Raw genomic sequence first — 15,098 nt, 5'->3', positions numbered from 1 at the left:
TGTGAAGAAATTGACAATAAAGCAGACTTTGACTTTGATGTGTAGCAGGGTGAACTAATTGGCATGATTGTTTATGGTAACTGACTCATTCCCCTTGCCTCTCCCCCTCGTTGCCCTAAATGTTAGCACCAGGACCGGCTGCTGGTGCTCTATAAGTGGGGAGCAGGCCTGTCCTCACATGTCTGATCTCTGAGCACTGGCTGGCTGCCACCCAGGTCCTTCCCTGTGTCTCCAGCCAGGTTGGATATTTGTTTGCCACCGCGGCAAATTAGTAAGATTACTGTAGTAGCAGTGGCCATGCATTTGGATTCACTTGCCTGTGCACTGGGCCCATGTAGGTCCGTAAAGAACAGCTGGCCACAAACTGTTATATGGTTCTATGTGACTGGAGATGGTAGGCCTCAGTTTTGTCCAACTTAGTCATCTTTTGGTGATCCATTGGAGCTCATTGTACTTATTGTTCTCCATTCCTGCAGCCCTGAACATCGGGTGGCAGCCAACATACGAGGCTGTTCTGTTTCTGGGTTTCATTTCATATTGTCTTGACTCTGTTCATGTGCTGTCTGCGACCGTTCTCCCTGTGCTTGGGCAACGCTGGTTCAGTGGTTCCGTTGATGGGGGTGGTTTGGGCAGCTCCGGTCTCTCCATTTGGCCCTGCTGTTCCGAAGGTGTGAGCTGTGTAACAAAGGCTGAGACCTGTTGCACCATTCAGACTCATCTGTGTTCAGTCTGTGTTTTTTCTTTGTTATTTTCATTTAGTGTATTGTATTTATTTTTCTGTGCTGTGCCGTGCCTATTGACTTGTACTGTTAATTCACCCAGCTTGGTGTGGAGTGGAGGTCTTTTGTGAAGCACTAGAGCAAATATCCCGTAATGCCACACATGCAAGATGGCCATTAGGAAACCCTGCAGTATCTCAGTTCTGCATTCGCCACATGCTCTGATTGTGCGTGCAGCTGGCTCTCTCAGGTTTGCTTGATCTTGAGCTTAGTCTAAATATAAGACATGTAGCCACCATCTATTACTGTGCTACATGGCTGTTTTACATCTGTTTCAGAGAAAACCCACATCCTTTCCTCAGACTTACTCATAACTGACTTCAAAAGGTGTCATTTCGATTGAATTGAAACAGAAGAAACATACCCAGACATAGCCAGAGCTATTTTTCAGTTTATCAAATCTCATCTGCCACTGATTAAAATCGCCATCACAGCCACAAGCCCAGGTCATCAAAGGAATTCTTAAGGTATGTATAGGCTACACCTTAAAGAACATTGAACAACAGGTCGAACAGAATGATTGAACAGAGGTGTAATGTAACGAAGGAACAATACTTCACTACTTAAGTATGTATGGGGAGTATCTGTACAATGATGCGCTGTTTATAAAATGGTGCATATTGTTTTATCCAGCACAGTTTTTCCATATTTAGCGCAACGAGTGGTACAATTTACAGATAAATTGGTGTAAAAATGACAATATATTTTTCTAGATGACATTTAAAGTAAAATTAAGTAAAACACTAAATCTTAAATATCAATGCTAAATGTATATGTTAAATGTAAATGTTAGCATACACAGTATATATAAATGATAAAATGCAATAGTTATACATACATATACAGCTCTGGGGGAAAAAATACGAAACCACTGCACATTTGACATCCTACGGTTGCTGAGTGACATATGTATATGATATATCATATCATATGATATATATATATATATATATATATATATAGATATATGATATATCATATATGATATATATTTATATCATCTGGTAACAGGGTCTTGATCTCCCACCTTGGTTGACTTAGCTGTGTGGCATGGAGCATTGGCCTGCTGGAAAAAAACAATCCTCAGAGTTTTGTCAGAGCAGAAGGTAGTTAATTTTCTTCCATGATAACCTTGTATGTGGCTTGATTCATGCGTCCTTTGCAAAGACAAATCTACCCGATTCCAGCCTTGCTGAAGCACCCCCAGATCATCACCGATCCTCCAAATTTGCGAGGCACTGTGGCTTGTAGGCCTCTCCAGGTCTCTGTCTAACCATTAGATGACCAGGTGTTGGGCAAAACTGAAAACTGGACTCATCAGAGAAGATGACCTTACTTCAGTCTTCTATAGTCCAATCCTTTTGGTCTTGTCCTCTTTGGCAAACCTCAGCCTGGCTCTTCTTTGCTTCTCATTGATGAAAGGATGAAATCACGGTTCAGAGTGACGCATTATTTTGAGCGCGGGTACTTTTTAGGGTATTGTAGAAGGATAGATTTTTGAAGGTGGCCTAAATGATATATTTTTGGAATGCTTGCAGTGTGTAGGTGTGATCTAAGCTATATTGCACCCTTCTGTGTGCTTAATAAAACCATGTGCCAGGATGAAATCACGGTTCAGAGTGACGCATTATTTTGAGCGCGGGTACTTTTTAGGGTATTGTAGAAGGATATATGTATGAAGGTGGCCTAAATGATATATTTTTGGAATGCTTGCAGTGTGTAGGTGTGATCTAAGCTATAATAAGCTATATTGCACCCTTCTGTGTGCTTAATAAAACCATGTGCCAGGATGAAATCACGGTTCAGAGTGACGCATTATTTTGAGCGCGGGTACTTTTTAGGGTATTGTAGAAGGATAGATGTATGAAGGTGGCCTAAATTATATATTTTTGGAATGCTTGCAGTGTGTAGGTGTGATTTAAAGGAGAATTCCGGTGTGATATTGACCTAAAGTGTATTGAAACATGATACCGAGTGTGAACTTATGTCTCATAGCCCATCTCGACTTGTCCCCTGCACTCCAAAATCTGGCGCTAGTTAGCCGATGCTACCAACAACTTTTTCAGTAGTGGTGCTTCGGCATCGGGCTAGCCATGCAAATAAATCACTGTTTTACACCCATTTACGAGGCTCAATGTATCTCCACACTTCATTGGTAGACTTCCTAGGGCCCTGACATTTAAAACGAGACATTGAGAACTTTGAAAAAGCACTGGTAGTTTACTTACAAGACGATTTATACAGACAGTATCTTCATGAAGTTTAACGTTTGCAGCCATCTTGAATTTAGTCACGATAAGTCGAGCAACGAGTAAGAATGAACAGGTATAATAAGGGATCAGATTCCAAAAATAATTCAGTGGAAATGCATGGATTCCAGTTTCTTCCAGTAGCAGCAACTGGAATCCATGCATTTCCACTGAATTATTTTTGGAATCTGATCCCTTATCATAGCTGTTCATTCTTACTCGTTGCTCGACTTATCGTGACTAAATTCAAGATGGCTGCAAACGCTAAACTTCGTGAAGATACTGTCTGTATAAATCGTCTTGTAAGTAAACTACCAGTGCTTTTTCAAAGTTCTCAATGTCTCGTTTTAAATGTCAGGGCCCTCGGAAGTCTACCAATGAAGTGTGGAGATACATTGAGCCTCGTAAATGGGTGTAAAACAGTGATTTATTTGCATGGCTAGCCCGATGCCGAAGCACCACTATTGAAAAAGATGTTGGTAGCATCGGCTAACTAGCGCCAGATTTTGGAGTGCAGGGGACAAGCCGAGATGGGCTATGAGACATACGTTCACACTCGGTATCATGTTTCGATACACTTTAGGTCAATATCACACCGGAATTCTCCTTTAAGCTATAATAAGCTATATTCCACCCTTCTGTGTGCTTAATAAAACCATGTGCCTGGATGAAATCACAATCAAATGTTAAAAGATAAAAACGCTTTTTTTTTTAATTCCATCACATTGTCTTACAACCTTTTGCCATGTGGCAGTGTCCGTTTCAGTCAACAAACTATATTGGTCAAGAGAAAAATCAACATTAAATCAATATTTGCCAGGGGTATGAATAATTTTGTTCTAACTATCTACTAACCCTCTTTTGTACTTTGAGACAGTTCGTGCTCCTCTTCTTCAGGGCCAGGCTCCACAGATTGTGTTTTAGCTGGATGAAGCACAATTACGGTGTAACAGTGTGTAAATATTCAAATATTACAATACAAAAAATATAAAACCAACTGTGAACACTGCAGTTTTGGAAGAATATGTGCAGTTCAAATGCAGGAAAATACAGTACTTTGGACAAGGAAAAAACGTCATTGCACTACGTAGTAATGCAATATTTACTGAAATGTTAGTGTACTGCATTCTACTTCAGAAGAATGGCAGTAGTCGTTTTTGTCCTTTGAATGCAGATATTTTTTTGTACAGGAAGACCCAAAATATTTAAACAAATAGGCTAGCAATATGACTGATGTAATGCCAAACATGACACATAACTGTAAAAGTCAAACATAACACATAGCATAACATAAAAGGTTTAGCTGGAATCGTGGAATCGTACGATTTAGCTGGAATCGTAGCACACTTTTGACAATTAAACCATAACGTGCACAATAATGTATTAAGCTAATTAGGATAGGCTACCACATAGTGTTGTTGGTAGCCTACTTAAACTTACTTGCAGGCTAATTTCGCTTTCAATTGGGTTGAAATTGCACAAAAATCGGCCTATCTAGGCTTTGAACTCATGAATAAAGGGTATTAATCAATATGAGCATATTTTAATCGAAAAAAAAACTCGAACTATTATTTTATTTGGCGGGCGACAAAGTTGACTTTCCCTACCTTTCTCCACATGCAGGTGCGGCGTGTTTACGTTTCTGCTCAATTATGGGCCAATCACAATGTATTTCACGTAGACGTAGGCACGTAAAATCCACGTTGCTTCCGTGTTCTGAGTGTGGTTGTGGCCCAGTAACCAGGACTGCGTTATACCTCGGGAAATCTCCCTTATTTTCATTGTTCAATGTTGACAGAGCTATGGAACGAAAGAGAACGTTATATGAAGACAGAAATCAACAATCAAACAAGCCACTTTGATTTTTTGCTGTTTTAATTAATACAAAAGATGGGTGACCCCCCCCCTCCTAGACAAAAAAAAGTTAGGTGACCCTCCCCTCAACAAAGAATAAGAAGACATGACCCTCCCCTATTTTCCTCCGGTGGCCCCGTTTATAAATAACGAACAGTCCCTAACAACTTTCAGGCTGCTGCACGCTAGCCCAGCTCCTTAACCACTACACTACCACTGCCCATTAGAAAAAGACTAGAGTGCCAGGTGGTAATATGGGTACAGTGTCAGGACCGCACACTGCAATCTCCCGGAAGAACTACATTTATTGAGGCCTGATGAAGACCCTGGTGGATCGAAACGTTGCGTTATGTTTTTAACTCAATAAATTTAGTTCTTCTGGGAGATTGCAGTGTGAGGACAGCTAGTCTTCTTTCCTTGATAAGCCTTTTTTGTCCTGCACCTGGCCTCAGTGAGGTGGGATGTGCATACAACCACTTTGAAGAGGACAGTGTCAGGACCACCATTTTTTGGGGTTTCTGGGGGCCCAGCGCAGAGGGAGTGGCCCCTAGGGACCAAACAAAATTTTTCCGTAAGTCTAGTGGGGCTACATGCCCACCAAATTTCATTAGCCCCAGTGTTTTGGTGTCCCGGGTATCGGGTAAAATTCAGGAAGATGACGGAAAAAAAAAAAAAAAAAAGAATTTACAATCCCTGTATGATCGCTTCGCTAGCTTTGCTATGCTAATGGGACAACATTTCATTCTGAAAACTCTAGCAAATGGTCTCCTCAGTTCCTAAACATTTACAGAATGAGGTGAAACAGCACAGTGGTAAACATGCTCCCGTCCCAACTTTTTTTGAAACATGTTGCTGGCATCAAATTCAAAATTAACATATTATCCATGAAATAGTTTAAATTTTCATTTTCAACATTTGATATGTTGTCTATGTCCTTTTTGCTGCTAAATATGGGTTTACCAGACTTGTATATTATCACATTCTGTTTTTATTTGCATTTTACACAATGTCCCAACTTTTTCTGTTTTGGGGTTGTACAGTATATATGCTAACATTTACATCTATATTTAACATCTATATTTAATATTTACATTCACATTTATATTTAGCATTTTACCTCAAAATGTTATCCTAGAAAAGAGTGTGAAAAGAGAGTTTAAAATTGTAGTGCTCTTTTTTTCAGTTTGTGACACTACAGTAAATGTGCTAAAACTGTGATAGATAAAACATTTACGGCACCCCATACTGTACTTTACTTGAGTTTTTATATTTCTGTTATGGGTAAAGGTCAGTGATGGGCAGTAACGTGTTAGAAGTAACGCGTTACTGTAATCCAATTACCTTTTTCAAGTAACGAGTAAAGTAAGGGATTACAATTGCAAAAACAGTAATTAGATTACTTTTACTTTCCTGCAAGCAGCCTGCGTTACTGCGTTACTAAACCGTGATTTTGCCATAGACAGTAAAAGAATTTGGGATTTTGCCATATGGATTTTGTGAGACTAACTCGTGACAATGATGTAGGCTATAGCTGCTTGAAATAGATGTAAACAACAGACACACGTGCAAGACATGAAGTGCAGGAGAGAGCGCGAACATGGAGCATTTAATTCATTGCAGTTCAGACATTAAGAAAAAAACATTAACGCTGTACACTCTTCGTGGGAAGAAAAATGTTGTCTACAACGAAAAATTCCACCTCAAATCTGAGCAAGCACCTAGCAAGCCGGCACAGGAATGTGAAACTCATTGAGACACCCCCAGATCCCGACATGACGGCTGCAGCAACAGGTGAAAATAGAGGACGTCGCGGGTTCCCTGTAGCCTACTGGCCCGTTATAACAGGAGCCAGGGCATTATAATATTCTGGCTGCATTCACTGTGATTTGGAAAATGGGCAAAAATATAATGTGGTCTTTGCCTTTTTGTAATGGGGCTGGTGAGTGTTGAAGTCTTCAATAATTTGTTTCCCTTAAACCAGCATTTCTCTACTGGGTCGCGGAGACATGCCAGGTAGGGCGCGAAAAACAGGAGTTTTTTTTATTATTTTTTTTATCTGTAGCCTAGGCCCAGGTAGCACCCGATGCGCAATGGACGCACTGTGTTATTCATAGGGAAGCGCTCGTGTCAAGGCAGCGTGAGCGCATGTTTGAATCTGCAAGCACGTTCACTAATGAACATTTCTTGAAGCTGGCCTATCTTAGCGATATATTTGGAAAGCTTAATGAGTTAAATCTCCAGTTACAAGGCAAAGACAAGCACCTACCTCACCTAGCAGATAAGATTACTGCATTCACCAAAAAACTTGAGGTATGGGACAGGCGCCTCGATCGCGACAGTATGCCTTTGAGAATCTGAGTGAAATCGCTGAAACGTCTGCTTCGGGAGCCACTCTTGTGATCCCATGTATTAAACAGTAGGCCTACATCACATCCCTGCAAAGTTTATTTCAAAAATATTTCCCAACCAGCAGTGCTCAGTATGACTGGATTATGGATCCATTTAATGCAGCATGTTGGTATTTCATTGAATATATTGTACAATGCTGTAAAATATTGGCCTATGCTTCCTAATATGTTGCTGGAAAACAGAAATATGTGTGTTTAATTTACAATGGCATATTATGTATTTATTTATTATTATATCTGCAGCACCAGCTGATTTTAGCTCTGCTGAAGAGGATATATTTAGAACTTGTCATTATTTCAATACATTTGACAATTTTAAGCTTGACCTACCACTTTCTTAGAGTGATGAGGGACAGGTGGGGCTCGAAAAGGCCCCCTTGATCAAAGTGGGGAATGAAAGAAAAAGTTTGAGAACCACTGCCTTAAACTAAGCATTTACATGAAGCACAGTAGCCTATGCCGATTGAAACACATTCCACTCAGATAGGTGCTACCAGGCTCATATAGGCTATCACTTTTAATTGCAAACAGAAAATGTCTAGCTAGCTGTTTGTACCAACTTAATATCATGACTATTGCTAATATAGTGCCAAATGTGGAGTTTGTGGACTAGCCATAGGCTTATATTTGAATGGAGCTGATCATTATGAGAGTTGTGTAGATGCTCTTAAAGTGACAGCGCACCATTTATAAATGAGTTAAACTGCATCAAATTAGTAGTATTTCTTAAGAAATATTTTAAACTAACAGTTCTGCTTTGGGCACCAAAATAGCCAGCAGTGGCACTGCACACACACAGTTCAAACACATACTCTTCTTGACATTAGAACAGCCTAAATGTGGCATGCAACAGCATTTTCTGTTTTGGTAAATGCATTACTCCTCTCTGCACTGCAACTGTTAAAAGATGTAAATGTTAATAGACTTTGGTTTTAATATTTTTTTTTGCTGTATTTTATTTACATCTATTCGAATGAAGGAGTATACACACCAAAAAGTTAAGATTGAAACTAATAAAACCAAGTTTTAAAAAAGCGTATTCAGGTTGTGTATAGCTAGTGTGTTTTTGTAAAGTAACTAAGTAAAGTAATTAGTAAAGTAACTAATTACTTTTGAAAATAAGTAATCAGTAAAGTAACTAGATTACTTTCTTGGATAAGTAATCAGTAATCAGTAACTAATTACTTTTTCCAAGTAACTTGACCAACACTGGTAAAGGTACAGTAGCAGTGAAAGGAGAAATCCAAATCCATTTTTTACATAGATCTCCGTTTTTCGAGGTCAGACACTGTTGGTATGAAAAAAATGATTCGATAGATTTTACCCAGCTTGAGTTGCTGTAGCCAACAGCTAAAGCAGCCAAGCAGTACAGTGCTACACTCTGGGGGCATGAACATGGGGACTCACAAACACATATCATTTATAGTCTATCCTTTAAGATGTACTATATTTAAAAGTATTTTTATTTTATCATTTCTCTATCTATGGTATAATTTTTTTATCCTTTACTAATTCTGTATAGATTCAGTGCTGGAATGAATGTGTTCCTCATAGATGGCAAGTTTTTATGAACTGAAATAGCAATAACATGCATTACATCTCTCTCTTCTTTGGTTTTTAGGTTCAGAGAGAGCAGTGAGAGCCATGGAAAGAAATGTGGTTGTGATGCAGCAGCAGCAGCAGACCCTGCTTGTGGTTGGATCGAATGAGTGGACCACAGGAATCTGTGACTGCTGTGATGACATGGGTATCTGTGAGTGTAACCACCAACCTGGCTATAAAGAAGTCTGTAAAATGTTTACACTCTCATTAATTATAATCAGTTAATTACATTAATTGTATTGATCAGTAGGAATAATAGTTATAGACAATATTATTATTATGACCGCCGCGCAGCGAAGTGGCGGTCATATAGGTTTAGTCAGATTTTTTTTCTTTTTCGCATGTCCAAATTTCCGTCAAGGATTCCCGGGACACTGAAAGACCGGGGTACACGAAACTTGGTGGGCATGTAACCCCACATGGATAGCATGGAACCATCATTTTTCGTTTTGATCTGTAGCCCCCCCGCTGGACTGGACCCCCCGAAAGGAGGGTAGGGCAGACACAGTTTTCTGTGAATATCTTGAGAACCGTAGGGCCTAGGATGACCAATTTTTTGCGTATGTTTGCCTCCAGGGGTCATGTAAACCCATTCCATATGCACACATGTGCATAAACAGATACACACGCACACACATACATTCACAGTAATCCTACGTATGACACATACTCACACAGTAGACATATATATGCATGCATGCACATGCACACACACAGGCACATAAACAGGCAAACACAAGAGCACATGCACGCACACACACCCACCCACACACACATAAACATAAACATGTACACGCACACATGCACACAATTCAAGAATTTCTCAGAATTATGAACAGGCAAGATGGGGGTGGGGTTGTATAAAATGTATTTTACATGTGAAATCTATGAACTACTCATGTTTTGGTACTTGTTGTCTAGCAGATACCAGTGAGAATTGAGTGTGCATAATGCAATTCAGTGAGACAGTTAGAATCATATATGCCTTTCAGCGTGACTGGGCGCCGGTCATATTTTGTACCGCTTTGCGGTACATCTAGTTGTAATAATAATAATAATAATATGAAAACAATTAGAAAAATCCAACCTTGAAGTGAAGTACTAGCCTGACGAGCCAGACCCACATCAAGATGTAGGGTCTGGGAACTCACCATTCGCAGTCCATTCAATCCGAGGGGCGGGATAAACGGTTGTCTTTCAAATTCCCTCTGCACGCAATAACGCTACAAGGATAGCGCTATAACTCATGAGTCCCATGTATTTTCCCACAAGTGGAGTTAGTTGGCTAGTTGATCAAACATTTTTTTTTTTTTTTTAAGTATATTTTTTTGGGCTTTTCATGCCTTCAATTAGATAGGACAGTGGAGACCGACAGGAAGCGAGCGGGAGAGAGAGCCAGGGTGGGACCCGGAAAGGACCACGGGGCGGGAATCGAACCCGGGTCGCCGGCGTAGGTGCCCCAGCCAGTCGCGCCACTGCTGGGGCCAAGTTGATCAAACTTTTGCCAACTTAAAAAAACTCTTAACTCGTGTTGCGCTGTTTGCCAGCAGCAGCATTCATCTTCTTTGTTTTCAAGTAGCAGGGAACCACCGTCACAACTCTGCCATCATTATGTTAAGCCCGCCCACCGACTCTATACACAATGTGATTGGCCTGATCAAAGTTACATTTTTCCACCTCGCAAGGCAACGGAGAGTTGCTAGACTACCCTGGCTGCAAATTACATTTGCTGCCGCTAGGGTGTGTCTAGTAGATTTCTAGGCTAGTGAAGAACATTTATTCTGAGAAAAAGAAATATCTCAAAGAAATAAATATTTTTTTTGTTTGCCCAAAATTATTGGCACCCATAGAAAATCTAGAATTACAAAATATAACAGAATAATTTTTCCATTTATATTCAACTTCTTTAAAGGAGAATTCCGGTGTGATATTGACCTAAAGTGTATTGAAACATGATACCGAGTGTGAACGTATGTCTCATAGCCCATCTCGGCTTGTCCCCTGCACTCCAAAATCTGGCGCTAGTTAGCCGATGCTACCAACAGCTTTTTCAATAGTGGTGCTTCGGCATCGGGCTAGCCATGCAAATAAATCACTGTTTTACACCCATTTACGAGGCTCAATGTATCTCCACACTTCATTGGTAGACTTCCGAGGGCCCCTGACATTTAAAACGAGACATTGAGAACTTTGAAAAGGCACTGGTAGTTTACTTACAAGCAGTAGCGTGCGGTGACCATACATTTTGGTAGGGCAGAAAGTCTGACTTTTTTTAATAGCCTATCATTTTGGGCTACATTAAAATTACATATTTTACAGGACTTTGCGGTATGCTTAAATCATGTCACAGTCAGAATTGTAGATCAGTAACCCATCAGTTAAGTTTGCACCGTTCTCATCACGTTAAACCAGCGAAGCATAGCAACAAACAAAACTATTTTTTTTGTGTTCTGTCTGGCCTGCTAACTATCTAATATTTTTAAGTAGTTGGGTTTTATAACTGCAACTCAAGACAGTTGGGTGTTATGGATAATTGTCTGAACACTCGCTGTAGAAACTAGGCTATATTGATAGCTCATTCTGAATGCAGCAGCCTATGCCATACCTTTGAACACCGTTGCCTTCTTGTTTTTGCGCTGTCAAAAGATGCTATTAAATCCACTAGAAGCTAGCTACTAAACCAAGGAAGACACCAGGGTTAGCTAACGTATCTTCTAATTTCAACCTCTCAAATAGTTTTTTTAAACAGAAACTCAACACGGTTAACAGGTGCAACACTACTCGCCATTTCTGCATCTTGAAATGAAACGATAGGCCTACTTTATAACTGGCGGAATAATTTGAGTAGGCTAGTTCTAGAATATGACCATGGGGCAGACTAGTTTACGACCATACAGGCGTTTTTTAGCGCGGATTGCAATCCTTATTGAAGCCGCCAGGGTTATGCGATAATTTATTGAGGAATGCGATCGTCGAGGTGCCCTGCCCCAACATTGCATGACAGATTAAACTCAACAAGAATCGCCACCATCATCCAAAAGTTGATGTCAATAGACCAAAAATAGTTGGAAAGCCTACAGAAACTATAGATAATTAATGTGACAATCACATTATTAAAAGTAGACTTGGAGCAATGATTTACTGAGGAACTATTTTTTGTGGAGGATGCTTCAGGTAGTTCGCTGCCCCACCTGCCCATATGGACCGCACGCTCCTGCTTACAAGACGATTTATACAGACAGTATCTTCACGAAGTTTAGCGTTTGCAGCCATCTTGAATTTAGTCACGATAAGTCAAGAATGAACAGGTATGATAAGGGATCAGATTCCAAAAATAATTCAGTGGAAATGCATGGATTCCAGTTTCTTCCAGTAGCAGCAACTGGAATCCATGCATTTCCACTGAATTATTTTTGGAATCTGATCCCTTATCATACCTGTTCATTCTTACTCGTTGCTTGACTTATCGTGACTAAATTCAAGATGGCTGCAAACGCTAAACTTCGTGAAGATACTGTCTGTATAAATCGTCTTGTAAGTAAACTACCAGTGCTTTTTCAAAGTTCTCAATGTCTCGTTTTAAATGTCAGGGCCCTCGGAAGTCTACCAATGAAGTGTGGAGATACATTGAGCCTCGTAAATGGGTGTAAAACAGTGATTTATTTGCATGGCTAGCCCGATGCCGAAGCACCACTATTGAAAAAGCTGTTGGTAGCATCGGCTAACTAGCGCCAGATTTTGGAGTGCAGGGGACAAGCCGAGATGGGCTATGAGACATACGTTCACACTCGGTATCATGTTTCAATACACTTTAGGTCAATATCACACCGGAATTCTCCTTTAAGTTTATCATAGTCTCTGTGACCTTGGCAATTAACCAGGGTCGGACTGGGAACAAAATTCGGCCCTGGCAATTTTCTCCTGGACCGGCCCACTACACCCCCCCCCCCCCCCCCCCACCGATACCAAAATCCCCCCTGATTCCCCCCCATAAATAACAAACACACAGTATCATGCTGTAGCAACACTTCATAAACTGAACCCAAACATTTAGATTTGGACCTATAGGTTATTATAATCACAATAACACGGGGGTCCGGGGGGGTCTCTCCGGGATTTTTTTTTAAAATTCTGGTTGCTAATCACACCATTTTAAAGTGATTTGAGAGGGACAGGATTCAGGGGTAGGCTACTAAAGACAGGCTCATCTTCTGTCTGTCTCACATCATGTTACCCCATGCATTAAACCACATGTCACTGCTTGACTAAATGAAAAATATATAGGCTACTGAACATGCATGGAGATCGTCATAGTTGACAGAAATCACGATTTGTGCCAACATGTTGTAGAAACACAACCACAGCCTTTAGGCCTATTTGGTGCAAATCTTCTCCTTTACTTTGGTTATAGTCAACGATTCACATTAACTGTAGGCTATCACCACAAGTGTACACTAAACGTTTTTGCCCAAGTTTGTGTGCCGTCATCACATTTTGCAAAATTAGTCTACCTTCGTTACTAACCTACCAGTTGACACTTTTTACGTGCATCGACTCGCGATTGATTGTGCATCTAATGGAACACTCGGTGGAGAGACTTCCACTTTCCAAGTTTCACTTTCACTGTCGTTGTGAGCTAAAAGGCTACTATATGGGAAATATTTGGGAAGTTCCTTTTGAGTCCAAACATGAATAGGTTTTCTTTAACCTGTGCTACACTTTTCCACCAAGTTGTGCGAAAATTGTAGGCTACCCGGAGTTTTTTTATGTTGACAGACAAACCGCACTACAGTAGCCTACATGGTGCAGTAAATGGAAGCTCTTCGTAGCGCGTGCAAGTAACGTCTATAAAAACAATATATTTATGGAATAAAACTAGACACCTCTGATTGCTGTTTACGGTTAAACTGCGATGATGTGCACACCAGCCAGCACTTATAGCCTAGGCTACCATGCATGGACTCGTAGGCTATGGCCTAGTCCACACGCACCAAACCGATCTTTTTTTCCTCCGTCTTCCCTGGAACCGTATCAAGAATATTTGCGTCCAAACGGATCCATCTAAAACATGACTCAACACGTCACTTCATATCCCAGGCCTATAGGTGGCATTGTTTCTTTACAGAAATTGACCAAAACTTGCACTTTACAAACAGACAGAATAGGCTACAACGAAATGGCTAGTGCAAGGAAACCAGAATTGTTTGTGTGGACTGATGGTGAACTGTCAACTGTAGTCAACTGTAAAACTAATAAACTTCATTTTTACGGTTTGTGAAGGGTGCAGTTCCGTCCTTTATTTGGCTAACACAGGTACAAATAATCACCTTTACTTTCTTTGGTTGTAGGATAGTCCGCAAAACATTAGTTTTGGCTATCACCGCAATTAGGCTACTAAACGCAAGGCCTACCCAAGTTCTAGGCTATTCCGTCGCCACATTTATAATATTGCTATAAAACCTTCGTTAGTAACAGTCAATACTTTTGCCTGCATCAAATCGCGCTTTCGCATTCAGTGTGCTACCATCGGCTTAACATCAGTTCTAAGCGTCTTTGTATGCTCATATCTGATTTCACTCGACTGTGAATGCATGTTGTAAGATATGTAAAATAAATGAATGACACTGGCACTACGCACAAATTAACATAAACTTACAACTTACACGCACTTTCCTAATAACTGACAGTAGCTAGAATGAATTAAAAAAAAACATCGGGAAAAGCAGTGTTCAGTCCACCAAGTCATAAGCTGTCGGCGCTGCGCAGCACCAGTTGTGATATTTATCCTACGGCGTGTAATCGTAGGTAATGTTATGTATGAAAACTAGTATTGTTAGGCAATACTATAAGTGTCAAGTCCAGGGCAGCTGAGGTGTGGCGATGACATCATCGATATGTAAGTAGGATGTGCAGTTTCGCTGTCCAAACGAATTCAAAAGGGCTACGGTTTCAGATTTTTCCACTCTGGGACCAGGTTTCAAAAAAGTGCAGTTTCGGGCAGTGCGTTTACAGGATTCGTTTGGACGCTCGGCCAAGACGAAGCAAAACCTCTGCTTTTAACCCAAAAAGCGTCTCCGTGTGGATGAGCCCTATATTTCCCCACAAACCAAGCGGCTGCTTGGACAAATCCACTTGAGGGGTGGGGCAGGGGGGCGCGATCGTAACACACACTGAACCTGTCATGAAGAGGCCAAAATGATTTACCT

The 15,098-nt window shown here is 40.6% G+C and overlaps 1 long non-coding RNA gene across 1 annotated transcript; it reads left to right on the top strand.

Moving 5' to 3' along the window:
• The first annotated feature begins 210 nt into the window (after positions 1 to 210).
• LOC121709510 lies at positions 211 to 1,887 on the top strand. Its single transcript, XR_006031971.1, has 5 exons — positions 211 to 394; positions 477 to 668; positions 823 to 969; positions 1,058 to 1,246; positions 1,791 to 1,887. It is a non-coding gene; the product is annotated as an uncharacterized LOC121709510 (long non-coding RNA).
• The last annotated feature ends 13,211 nt before the right edge of the window (positions 1,888 to 15,098 follow it).

Source organism: Alosa sapidissima, chromosome 5 (genome assembly GCF_018492685.1).
Source record: "Alosa sapidissima isolate fAloSap1 chromosome 5, fAloSap1.pri, whole genome shotgun sequence".
Lineage (NCBI taxonomy): Eukaryota > Metazoa > Chordata > Actinopteri > Clupeiformes > Clupeidae > Alosa > Alosa sapidissima.
The sequence above is the reverse complement of the archived record's forward strand: the minus strand, read 5'-3'. Positions and strand labels throughout refer to the sequence as shown.